The sequence below is a fragment of the Dicentrarchus labrax genome, unplaced genomic scaffold, assembly GCF_905237075.1.
Source record: "Dicentrarchus labrax unplaced genomic scaffold, dlabrax2021, whole genome shotgun sequence".
Taxonomy (NCBI): Eukaryota; Metazoa; Chordata; class Actinopteri; family Moronidae; genus Dicentrarchus; species Dicentrarchus labrax.
The window spans coordinates 2,055,609-2,069,681 of record NW_026136713.1 but is presented as its reverse complement, the minus strand read 5'-3'; the positions used below and the strand labels follow the sequence as shown (position 1 = coordinate 2,069,681).

Below are 14,073 nucleotides of genomic sequence, written 5' to 3'. Positions count from 1 at the left end.
GTACATTCCCTGGCATTGGACAGTAGTAACATATCCTACTGCTAGAGGAAGTTGGTGTTGAGATCACCTCAGGATACTTGTAGAAAATGTTGAAGAATTAGGAGAAAACACCAAAGAGTTGCTGAATGAGGTCCCACTAACATTATTAGTAATTAAGAAGCCAAAAATAATTAGTTATGTTTTGTGTCTAGTTAAATCCTGAAGAAGACATGAGCAGCAGCAGTTTTGATTTGAACATAGGGAGGAGAATCTATGAGTAAGCGTGACTAAAGATGATCAAAACTCTGATTTTAAAAGTCCACATGTTCCTGCTATGCTATTATAACTATTTGTTACACTGACAGCAGATTTGATTGATATGATGACTCAACATCCTGGTCGTTATGCTGTGATGTGTCATCGGTCCTCAACAAAAACAATGTTCACGCCCAACCAGAGCTTTCAAACTCTGGGCTGAATGGAAGCCAAGTCACTGCATATATTCATCACATTTCAAGTGCCCCTTTTTTTTTTACACTGATACACAGTTACTTGCCATATCAATGCCATTTTGTAACCACATGCTGTGTGTATTTTCATTCAAGAAATCTTCCATGAGAATAAAAATGTACCCATGTAAATTAAATATGTACCCATGGAATATATATAGACCCCTAGCTGCACCTGGCCAGACATGAAATCAACCATTAATTCCATTGATTGTAGTAATGAAATTATTGTTCAAGGGGAGACACTAAACGTGAACAGGGTAAACATTTTAACTAATAGATATCACCCAGAAACTTCCCCAGCTGATTACTGACGTTAAGACAATCGTTTTTGTATTTCAAGTATAGAAGCATCCTCTACTTCAAAATTTACTAATTTTCATACATTTCCAGAACAGAAATCTGAACATTGGATAAAGCAGGTTTGAAATTCTTGTTTCATTTTATTGACATATGGTAGTCAAGGTTTTTACAGGGGTAATTGTGGATATCTGCTTTCATCACTCCATAAATCAGAAGATACTGTCAACAGCACATTCTTTCATGAATAAACTGTGATTGTGCTACTAAATATTTCTGGCTCATAAAAACTCATTTTGTGAAAAAAGGCCTTTAAAGATATAAAAGCACCACATGTGAATAGGGTAAAACATGTAACCAATAGATATCCCCATCAAACTTCCCCAGTTGATTACTAACATTAAGATAATTATTTTTTGTATGACAAGTTTTCTGAAATGTTATGCCCAATTATGTGAATGACGCATTATCTAATGTTAACTTTTCAATTCAATTCAATTTTATTTGTATAGCACCAATTATAACAGAAGTTATCTCAGGTATCTCACTTTTCAAATAGAGCAGGTCTAGACCGAACTCCTTTTGATGAAATCTACAGAGGCAAATGGAGAAAGTGTAGTAAAATAAACACCTAAATGTTTATTTTGGGCATTTTCTTTCCACTAGTCTGAAAGAAGATGGTAAATGGACCTGTACTTGTATAGCGCCTTTCTAGTCTTCCGACCACTCAAAGCGCTTTTACACTACGTGCCACATTCACCCTTTCACACACATTTATACAGTGATGGCAAATCGAACAGAAACTAACTCATTCATACACATTCACACCGATGCACAGCATCAGGGTTCAGTATCTTGCTCAAGGATACTTCGACATGTGGCGGGAGGAGTCGGGGATCGAACCAACAACCTTTCGATTAGTGGACGACCCGCTCTTTCTTTGAGCCACATCTGCCATAGACATGTTAAAGAAGATAGGAATAGGATAGGAAAATAGCACAAAATCTCAAAATTGAGCAGTGCATTAAAAAACAACATGTTTTTGTCTGTGGTGTCTCGCCTGTGGTTGACTTCTACTAAAATCTGTACTGGTCCCGTGAAGATAAAACTTTTTTTCCAATCTAAACATAACACAAGTATTTAATGAACCAACCGTAGTCACCCCTATTTTTAAGTCTCTGCTTGACTGCATATTTGTCTCACACAGAAGTTGATCTTTTGCCAGATTGCTTAAGTGAGCATTCAATAATTTATTACATCACGACAAAAAGCCAAATCACCACAGAATTTGATCAGGCAGTATAAAAAATGACTAATGATGCAAAAAGAAAATGACTATTAAGTGAGATAGATTGCAATTGATACAACATATTCAAAACACTTCCTCTGAATTCAGTGATGTGGCAGACAGACATTCCCCCTGGAAAGTCTCTAAGGGCTAATATTCACGTCTGATCACCCCTGTACCCATATTTCCTGTCACACTGAGCAGATTGGCTCTTTTGGTGTCGGTGCATTTTTTCATATTCTTTAGTGGAATGCAGCAGGCATTTGATGGGCCTCTATATAAAACCATCTATTCAATATTGTTTAACCCTGGAACAGTATGGTGAGCAGCAGAGGAGGGGTTCATGAAGGGGTTAAAATAATTTCATTTTATGTAGCCTTGTTCATAGAGTGATACATCTTTGCTCTTTATAATTGTACTGTGGTGGACCTCCAGACATCCACACACACACACACACACACACACACACACACACACACACACACACATATACACACTTGCTGGCAAGCTCATGGAGGGCTATAAAAGTGTTCATTTTCTCTCTCCCCTCCACTATTACATCTCCTTATCTAGTCCATCTTCTGTTCTCCCTCCACTCTAGGCACTGCAATCAGACCCAGCGGAGAGGGAATGCTTCGCTGCATGCCGGCGTGCAGAGACAGCCTCGTTCTTTTTATGGCCTGGCTGATAAAGCAATGAGGCAATCGGCCATTCCCATCAGAGAAAGAGGCATGATTTGGCTGGGCTTAGCAGCACTCGTCAGTTCTCCTCTCAACTCACCTGCTCATCCCGCTCCTTTTATTTCTTTTCATTACTTTCATCCTGCCACCCCTGCAGACAACACTGAAGTCGCATTCATACTACTATTGTGCTGTTTTTTGCTTTATATTCAGACGGGACCATAGACAGAAATTGAGGCAGAATAAATGTGTGTATTATGAAAAGGAGGTGAACACAGTGAGAGCTCATTTTAGCTGCACAAACTCGACAGCAACATACACTTTCAACATAAAGGACCAGCGCGTAGGTTTTAGTGGCATCTACCACTCAGGTTGCAGATTGCAACCAATTTAATATCAAGCAATCAGCCTTCCAATTGGAAGGAGGAGAAATTACAGGGGCTGCAAAACTTGTGAACAATACAAAAGGTCTTTTCTACAGCCAGTGTTTGGTTTGTATGTTCTGGGCTACTGCAGAAACATGGTGGTTCAACACAGTGGACCCACTCCCTCTGTAGATAAAAAAAACAACTAATTCTAAGGTAACAAAAACTCAAATATTCTTATGTAGCCAGCCAGCTATGTATTTATTAGCTTTTAACTAGCAAATCATTTCTGGTATTAATTATAAAAACGTAACATAGATGATATATACAAACTTAACATTGTGCTAGCTGCATAGCTAGCTACCTGTTGGTCAGCTACCATTACCCAAGCAGTCCAGTTCCTCACATCACTTGTATAATGTAAGCTGACCAACAGCTGGCTAGCTAGTCAGCTAATGTAACCTCGGTAACAATAGCTAACGTTGGAGACATATACAGTGACTGATGATGTCGCACTCTTGCCTGTAGAAAAGCAAACCGGTTCTCAGAAGATTCTCAAGGTAAACCAACTCTAAACCAGCACTGACACTAGCCCAGAACTAACACTAGGTTCGCGTTGGTGGGATGGGGGTGAGAATGACCCAAATCTTAACATGTTGATATGAATGCCTTCACACCTCCTCAACTGGTCTGTAGAGGGCTGAGGGAAGTGCTGGACGAAAGGGATGGGGTGGGTGGAGGATGGCTGTAAAAGGGGTGAATGATGGGCTTCCAGGAGGAGATCAATAGCTCAAGGCCTTGAGCACAGATTGGCTCTCACTCCACAGGGAATTCACCATAGACCTGCAACTATGTGCACTAAGCACAACACACGCAACCCATTTTGCATCCACCACCTTCAGACTCCACTCCTAACCAAGCCCCTGACCCACCCCTACAAAAACCGTGTCTCTACTCCCTACTGCTTCAGTCCCATTCATCAAAACTGAGCTGCACTCTGGGAGTATAATAGCTCAATCACAGAGTCCCCCCTCCCTGCTCCACTCCCCCAGCCCAGTCTGCAGTTGGCAGCACTCAAAACGTTCCCATCACTGAGCTTTTAGAGAGTTTCTCGTTCTGTCTCTGTGTATATTCAGGTATTTTTAGGAGTCACACAGAGGCCAGAGACATTTGTTCTGTTTAATTGGCTGGGTTTGAATGATCTTTACCAATAATACCAATACTGCTTCAAGACTGGCTTCAGAATTACTTTAAGGGTGATGGGGCAAAATGAGTTCATTGGCAGCTTCACAGCAATATTAAGCCACAGATTCCTGTCGTCACTTACAGTTAAAGTTCTCAAAGTGTTGCCAGTCTCACATACTTACTAGTTCACAATTAGGTATTACAGTGCTACAGTCTAGTGTAATCTGTCCAAAAAGTGTAGAGGTGTATTATTACCACAAATCAAAAGCATCAGAAAACCAAGGAACAACATCCAAGGTTATAAAATGAAGCCAGCACAGAAGTAACAAAAAGATGTTGGTAGGCAGGGGCCAAAACCAGGAAAACCAGGTACACCTAGTTGACATCATTGTAAAAGCACTTTTGACTATATTGTGGTTGTGTGACGGTCTAACACATAGATGCTTGGCTACTTCAAGAATAGGCACAGGACATCCCTTCATGCATCTGCCCCAGAGTTAATGGATGAATGGTGAGGACACGTGTAGACAAACACAAGCCTTGTTGTGCGTATCCACTAACAGCACTATTTTAAGAGCAGGGAAGCCTTCCCCTCACTGTTTCCAAAGGGAAATGTATGCACATTGCTGGGAAATACAAAATCAATTTGTCCTCTCTTGTTTAGTGAAGAAGCAGCCGAGAGAGGGAGGAGTCTACTCCACCCTCTTATTTCTCTTTTACTCTGTTTATTCTTTCTTTTAGTGCAACTCTTTCTTCTCTCTCATTTACTCGTATTAGCACACTTCCCTCTCAACTCTTATCTACCATTGCACGTGTTACTATACTCAATACCCATCATCTTGTGTGTTGATTCTACTTGATCCAATTTGTGTGCGTGCGTGTGTGTGTTGTGCTACCACAATATTAGTTTATACCCCAGGGGGAAATCTTCTGCCGTTCAGATGCAAGAATAGTTATTGAAATGTTGTGATGATAAATGGGTAAACACATGATATTTATTCCACACAGCGCTCAAACTTTAGTTTTTGAAGTCCGTCCCTTAATCCCAATGCAGCTAAATATGTTGACAATGCAAAGAACTGCAAATGCTAAATTGGAAGACAATTTATTCTTATAGTGTTTGACAGTGTTTTTAATAAAAGACTGGATGTTGTGGTATTGTGCTACAGTGTGTCTTTTGAAAGTACCCAAGCATTAAAAGTTGTTCACCCAACCATCCACCCTGGGTGGAAATTACTATGGCTCACATTCTATTGAGTCAATATTGCTTTAATTATCGTTTTCTTCAATAATGACAATAATATTTTCCTAAGCATAACAAAGTACTTTTAGCTACCTAAAGTTACCCAAATCTTAACCATAGAGGAGGCCGATCACAAAGCAATCCAAGCCACTTCTCGCTCCCAAGTTGTCAAATACTCCTGCTTGATCAGTAGCCCAAGCGTCAAAATATGTAGATAAGATGTAGATGAAATATATTCATGTACTTAAGTTATATCAGGTACACAACGTAGCTTACAATTTATTTCCTAAACCTAAACAATTAGTTTTGCTAACTGGATTTGCCTATGTTTTCTTGCTAACTGGACCATGGAACCCTGAGCGTCAGGAAATAGCTTGAGAGGGATACCTACAGTGTCATATTTTCAAGGGCCACTGGCCAAGCAACCACATTGAAACAATCATATGAATTTTCTGTCATGGTAAAGCACTGCCAAAGGTTGGTTGGTTTGTCCATATGTTCATCCAATACTGTAGTCTGTTTGAAGTGAACAAATTCTGGCCAGACTACCAATACATTTTGGTGTGATTATTGATAGTACCCAGAAGATTCATTCTAATGTTTTTGGTGATTTTTCTTGGCATCATTAGATCAAAATATATTTCCACAATTTGCTGAGCACAGATATGGTCAACAGAGGATGAACCCTTCCCATTGTGGACACATCAGGGCGTCAACTGTGCAAACAAGATATCTTCCTAACCATGTAATAGAATTTGCAGAGTACAGACATATCACATACACAGAGGATGAAACTGTTTCATTTTAACAAACATATAGCCCTTTCGCAGATTTGACAGCGTTTGGCCAAATGTGTTTGGGGTGTGAAAGCAGGCAGTGTTTTAACTGGTCTCTCAAGTTTTCTGTTCTCATTCTTCACACACCTACTTCAATACCATGAATGCCTTTAAGGAGAGGCAGTCTTTAAGTGTTATCCCTATCCATACAATTCATCACGTTGAGACTACAAAGACACACAATGGACAGAGTTCTTGGTGAGAGATCAGGGAGGCGGTGGGATGGAGCCGGAAAAGGCTACGACTGCAGGTTTTTCACCCTGCCTTTCAGAACACGTATGACATTTAGCAGAAAATAATGGCAGCTATGGTATCGTTCACACTAAATCGGGCACTGCGGAGAAAGCGCCATCCTCCCATTGAATTGAGCAGGGGCAGTTTAAGGGTTTAGGCTGCAGCTTTTGGTCAAACTGTTCAACACTCAACAAGAAATACCAGTGAAACCAGGCGCTACCCAGACAGAGTTTATTGGCCAAACTGTGATAACAAGTTGTGTCCTCGCTTGGTTTATTTCTTATACCAAGCTTTGATGTCTACATCTGGCTTGCAGCCAATGCTTCAAAATAACAAAACCAAGAAGCTTCCTTTGGTTTATGTCTATTTGTTTGAGAGAGATAAATAACATTTTATTTTTTTTATTGTTTCACAGCGGTAACAAGCCCCACACACTGTGGCACAATCCTGTGGCTAATCGCTGCAACACCAGATTTTGTCAAAATATGACCTTAAGGTTAGGAAAATATTTCGGTTATGGCTAGTGACAAGCAGCTAACACAGTTGGTTAAGGTTAAGGTATTAGTTTTTTACCACGAGTAAATAGCCATGAGATGTTGAAGGCTTTTAAAATCACTGCCCTCTTGAGTGCCTCAGATTTCTTCAACAATTCTAAACTTAGGAATGCCTAACTGAAGAGCACCAGACGGTCACCTTTTTTACACTCAAGCAGCACTCCATGCAGTTTGTTTTGCTCCTAAGTTTAAATATTAGAGGTACTGGATGTAAACTGTTTTGTCCAATGTAAACCCAATTCCTAGGGATACTGGGCTGGAACACTGGCCTTTACTGCTTCTTTGAAGAACAATCATCACCATATTGCTCATTCCATCAAACAACTTTCTTATGACAAGGTGTAATTCACATTAGCCTTGTGTCCCTCAACACATTTTGAAGTATCACATTAGAAAAGGTTGATGGAAACTGCAAAATTATTTTTCACGATTGCTTGAGGTGGTTTTTAGCTCTTTTTGAAACAGGGACTCTCTTAACGGGAGATAGAAACTTTTTGTTTTTCTTACATAGTTTACACTTAACTCACATGACTGATGAGCTGTTTCCACCGCAACAGTCTCCTCATCGCTCCTATTGCTCTATATTGCATCCACACAGATCTGATGGAACCAAATATTTTCATTCTGTTTTCGTTTTGAGGCTTGACTCCACTCTTTTAATTACGTGATCTTGTTGTGCTGTCTTCTTCTGGTTTTCCAACTGGAGAATTGGCGCAACTTACTGTTTATATTGTTCACCAACTCTTATTAGAATAGGTAGTCGATGGAAACAAGTACTAATTTTTTTGCTGAATTACTCCAAATCCGGATAAAATATGCGCTACATGGGGCACCCTGGTAGCTCACCCGATAAAGCTGAAGTCTGCTGGAGTCCTTGCTGCAGCGGCCATGGGTTGAACTCCGACCTTTGGCCCTTTGCTGTGGATCCCTCCCCTTTATTGTCTCTTCAGCAATAAAAGCCCCAAAAATATAAATAAAATAAAATAAAATAAAATTGCAACAAACTTGGATGGAAACACTGCTACTGTAGCTTCTACGGGTTGCTCGTGGCTTTAGAGTGGCTTTTAGTTTCTTCAGCTCTTAAATGAAAATCAAATTGTTCTACTACAACTGCAGTAACAGGAGGAAGACAACCTCATAGACAGAAGCTGGTCCACAAAGGTTTTTTAACACGGGCATCTCATGATGTGACAGTTCAATAATACAAATACTACAGGCTTTTAAGCACATCAGCATATGGAGAGGCTTGCTGCTCTGACAAGCATAAAAAAGCTTTTTTTTTTCAAGCATGTCATGGGCTCAATTTGGAAATTGCATCACAATCATCTATCTAAAAGCTATTCCTTTGTGTTCCGGGCTGCTTTTATTTCCTCTCAGAGTGGTAGGGCAAAGCCAATATGTTGACTGTTGACTGTACAGTATAACAGGTTAACAAAGAAAAAAAAATTCCTTGTCAAGAGCTTAATTCACATGCTGTCTGGTAGTGTGGCGGGGGAGGTTATTTGTGCATCATGTTTGCGGTTGGCAGAATCAGGGAGAAGAGCGACCCCGGTGCTGTTGCTGCTTTGTTTCCTGTGCAACTCCTTTGCTTGTGGTTTCTGTTGGATGGTTGCCAGTGAATCGGGGGCCATCGCAACCAGCACAGACAGCCATGTGTCAGTTTTATTACTCATACTGTTGTCTTGCACAATGGAGTAAAGCTGCTTTGTTGCTGCCTCTCACTCTCATTCTCCTTCCTACCAAGTTTGTCTTTGGTATCCACGTCTCCCTCTCTGTTCTCTGTCATTTTCACACTCAGCCTCCTTCTCTGGGTCTCCGTCTTTGACACCCTCGCTTGATTTTTTTTTCTCCGTTAGCAGTTTTATATCTGTTACCCAGCCTCCTGTCTGTCTCCGTATGTGCCTCTGTCTCTTGTTTTCAATAAGGACTAATGGTGACAGGTTTAAATCCAGCAGAAAGACGTGCAGAGTTGGGTCCTAGCTACCACATGCTCCCAAAGGATTCCCCTTGTTTATTTTACATTGTGCTTTAGCTCTCATCTCAGTGTACAAACATCCAGTAAAGCTTCTGTTCGCTTACAGTGATACCACCACCACATGCCGAGAAGATGACTGCTGCTTTATTTGCCTCCAGAGACGCAGCCCCCCACCCCTCCTGCTGCCTCCACCTATCCTGGCACAAATCAAAATAATGGCCCTTTTTGCTGATGCTCCACATTCCACATTTTCAAAAGGCAAATGTGTGAATATGTCAACTGCCTTTTGTCCAACAGCGCATGAAATCACCAAAAAAGGGGACAGAGGGACCTGCCGGCCCCCTTGGGCTCCCATAGGCAGGATTTGGGTCTTTTTTAAGGGAATGGAGGGACAAGGGGGGATTGGGTGGGAGAGGGAATACAATCCATGTATTTTTTTTTTTTTTTTGTAAGGTGGAAAAAAAACTTTATAAAAAAAAAATTTTAAAAAAATTTTTTATTTTTTTTTTTTTTTTTTTTAAAAAATTAAACCTAATAAAAAACATTTTTTTTTAAATTTATTTTTTTTTTTTTTTTTTTTTTTTTTTTTTTTTTTTTTTTTTTTTTTTTTTTTAAGTTTTTTTTTATTTTTTTTTTAAAAAAGGGTAAAAAAAGGTTTGGAAGGGGGGGGGGGGGGTGGTTTGGATTTTTTTTTTTTTAGTTTGGGGGGTTTTTATTATTATTTTTATTTTTTTTTTTTTTTATTATTTTATATTTTTTTGTTTTTTTTTTTTTTTTTTTTTTTTTTTTTTTAATTAAATTTTTATTTTTTTTTTTTTTTTTTTTTTTTTTTATTATTTTTTTTTTTTTTTTTTTTTTTTTTTTTTTTTTGTTTGTTAAAATTATATTATTTTTTTTTTTTTTTTGCTCCCCCTATAATTTTTTTTTTTTTTTTTTTTTTTAATATTTATTTTTTGTTTTGTTTTAAAGTTGAGTTGTGGAGTAAAAAGTGTTAAAGTCTGCCTTGGTGGTCGTGGAGAATGGATGGGTAAATCAAGCCCAGGACTTGAACACAGGAGGCTGTTCATGTCCAGTAATCACTGAATTCTTTTTAAATTATGTTACATTACATATCTGACATTACTGTTTTTATTTGAACTCAAACCACAATCTTTTCCTAAGCCTATCAAGTAGGAGTTTTTGTGCCCAATCCTAATCAAGTAGGTTGCCTAAACCAACCACCATTTAAACTAAAATGTTTCACAGCAAGGTTTGGTTTGAAAGTCTAAGTGGATGTTGCATATTTATTCTTGCCAACTTGACTGGGGAGCCCTGCATATCCAGGAAAGACAATAGAGGGGTACCTAGATAGACATTTTGAAAAGTTAGGATGGAGTAGGCAGTATAGCAGTGAGTATGTGTCTATGCACGGATCCAAAACCATGTAATTTATTAGCCTGGAAACGGGACCTTGTTACTTGTGTGCCTGTTCACCTTTTTTTTCGCCAGGATAGCGAAGTCATGCCCACACACTACTGACTCTGACAAAGGGTTTAACCTGAGCCAGGCCATACCACAATGATAGCAATCATACAGGCTAATGTAGCAAGTAATGTATGCTTCTTAAAAAATAATAATATATATATATATTATTTTAACAACTGTGTCGGTATCGGCCGATACACAAAGTTCAGAACTTAACATTTTTTACAGGATTCACAGATTGAACTATGATCTATTATCACTTTGTGTTAAAGAATATAATTGAACTAACTAATGACAGTTGTACCAGATTGCATTAGAGTGTACTGGTGTACCTAATAAAGAGAAATCAATACAAAACTGTACTGTCCGTCATACCTTTTAATTACCCAATTTGTAGGATGTAGTAGCATTTAGCTGTGAGGTTGCAAATTGCAACCAACTGAATACCCCTTGCATCACCCTTGTATTGCAATTATGTAGGGGGAACTCCAGTGGCAGCAAAATGCGCAAACAAATGTGTGAGGCCCTATCTAGAGCCAGTGTTTGGTGTGTCCGTTCTGGGCTACTGTAGAACATTTCAATTCAATTCAATTTTATTTGTATGATGATGAACATAAAGAAGATGATGACGACGGCAACAACAACGACAACAACAACGATGGGGGACAATTAGCAGTGATTATAGTAATAATAGTATCTGTAGTAATAATAATATAAATAATTATAATAATAATAATAATAATAATAACAATAATATCAGTGATATTAGCAATGGCAGTTAAGCAGGACCATGGCAGGAGGCTCCAGCAGGATCCATGAGAACCTGCGAGACGAGAAAGCACAAGAACTCCGGGGAAGAAGTGGAGTTAGTAACATGCATTAATGGAACATGAATGAGTGCAGAAAGAGAGAGGAAGAGAGGAGCTCAGTGCACCATGGGAAATCCCCCGATAGTCTAGGCCTATAGCAGCATAACTAAGGGATGGTTCAGGACTCACCTGATCCAGCCCTAACTATAAGCTTTATCAAGGAGGAATGTCTTAACCCTTTAGGCGCCGGGTTTTATTTTGAAAAATACTAGATTTTGACATCTAAATTTCAGGAGGCTCTGGCTTGAAAGTGGTTTGAGATAGAGACAAAGTGTAAATGAGACAAATATTGAGAATGACCTAAAGTTTATCTAGGTAGTCAATTTTCCCATCTAATTTGCATATTATGACGTCATATGGTGACGGCCATATTGGATTATATAATTTCCATGAAATACCTGATATTTTGAAAGAGAGTTGAACTTATTTCAAATCAGATGCAGGGCGTCCATCTGATTTGTAATGTTGTCCACATATCAAATGTACAGGGAAAAGTAAATTGTAAGCCAACAGTCATAAACTAGAACTATTACTACCACAAAACTCATGTAAACAGTAGGCGTTTTTTATGATTTTTTACCCACTACCACCCCCCATTGGAGGACACTTTTTCTTTTCTTTTTTTATTCTCTTCTTCATTATTATTATTATTATTATTATTATTATCATTATAATATGAATACACTGCCGCATCGGATGGCTGCGCCACTGCCGCGCATGGACGCACTGTGACCGGCGCGGTAGAAAGAGTGAACACTAACGCTGGTCCCAGCGCTATTCTCACCACCCCCGCTACTTCTACCACATCCATTAGCTCCCTTACTGATACTATGAGTTTGTGTAGTAATCCCACCTATGTTGGGCAAAGGGTCGTGTGTTAGTGCTTGTGTGTTTTCCCCGCTCTGCCTGGCAGCGCCGGTGCAAAGACGCACCGTGACTATCACGCTCACTAAACGACCAGCCGTCATCTCCCAAAGGTAGATTTTCCCCTTCAAAATCAGGGTCAGCGAATAGAAGAGACCCATCACTTCCCTAAGCGTCAACTTTTTGCTTGCCATTTTCATTTATTTCGTCTCAATAACTCCTAAATCCAGCAATACCGCTTCAGCATAAATTGCGCCTTGGCGCACTATTTCCGGTTTCTCACCTAACAGTTTGGACGGGTCTTCCTCGAACATTTTGCATTAAAACATGACGTTTTTCTGAGCTAAGGTCTAAGTATGGGATGTCTGCCAACTAGTGGAGGGGAGTATGAATGAGATATAACACTCTATTAGGAGAAAACAGCTGTTTGATTCAGTACCACGTCCTGTCGCAATTTTGCGACTTTGGCGCTTAAAGGGTTAAGCCTACTCTTGAATGTGGAGAGGGTGTCTGCCTTCCCGAACCACAACTGGAAGCTGGTTCCACAGGAGAGGAGCTTGGTAACTGAAGGCTCTGGCTCCTGTTCTACTTTTAGAGACTATAGGAACCACAAGTAGCCCAGCATTCAGAGAATGTAGTGTTCTAGTGGGGTAATAGGGTACTATGAGCTCTTTAAGATATGAAGGGGCCTGACCATGAAGAGCTTTATAGGTGAGGAGGAGGATTTTAAATTCTATTCTACATTTTACAGGGAGCCAATGCAGAGAAGCTAGTACAGGAGAGATGTGATCTCTTTTTCTAGTTCCTGTCAGTACTCGTGCTGCAGCGTTCTGAATTAATTGGAGTGTTTTAATGGACTTATTGGGGCAACCTGATAATAAAGAGTTGCAGTAATCCAGCCTTGAAGTAACAAATGCATGGATTAGTTTTTCTGCATCTGTCTGTGATAGTATGTGTCTAATTTTTCTAATATTACGTAAATGAAAGAAGGCAGTCCTAGAGGTCTGCTTTATGTGGGAGTTAAATGACAAATCCTGATCAAAGATAACTCCAAGATTCCTGATAGTGGTGCTAGAGGCCAAGGTAATGCCATCTAGAGTAACTATATCTTTAGACAGTGAGTCTCTAAGGCTTTTGGGGCTTTTGAAGTTAACTGATGAAGATTGATAGCAGAAAAAAATGTCTAAATATATATCTTATTTTACATATGTTAAAGTGGGGAAATATATTGGACACATGAACCTGTTGGTTCCGTGGGCTCCTGCTGTCTGGGCAATGCCTCCTTCGGACAGTCACCCAGCCTCCCTGTCTTCCCGGCTGCTCGGGAACCACCGGGTGACGGCTAGCAGAAGCTACACTGGGGCGGCCCACACCGGCTACTGGGGGCTGGCTAACTATTGCGGCTAAAGATTTCTCTGTGGTGCGGTGCCGTGCTTCTCATTCACTGAGCCTCACCTCCAGTGCAGTCAATAAACTACACTTAATACAGATACCATTATCACTAAAGGAGGCAGAGGAATAAGTGAACATCTGACATACTGAGCAGGACAGAGGAGAGGAAGAAGACATTGCTAAATGTTAATGCTAATGAAGCTAGTGTGTGAAAAAACTTTACTTTTACGAAAAGTCGGTAAAAGAAGGAAGTAGCTCCTAGTTCTTAGATAGAACTAGTCTACGTTTAAATGTTAAGCGGGTAAATAACCGCTGTAACGAGTTGAACAGTGACAG

General features: G+C 39.7%; 1 long non-coding RNA gene across 1 annotated transcript in view; it reads right to left on the bottom strand.

Annotated features, from left to right (window-relative positions):
• LOC127375285 (uncharacterized) overlaps window positions 1–11,647 on the bottom strand; it is a 54,162-nt gene extending 42,515 nt beyond the window's left edge. The window contains exon 1 of the long non-coding RNA XR_007887356.1: window positions 11,436–11,647. This is a non-coding gene — a long non-coding RNA (uncharacterized LOC127375285). The remainder of the gene's footprint in view (window positions 1–11,435) is intronic.
• Between the last annotated feature and the right edge of the window lie 2,426 nt (window positions 11,648–14,073).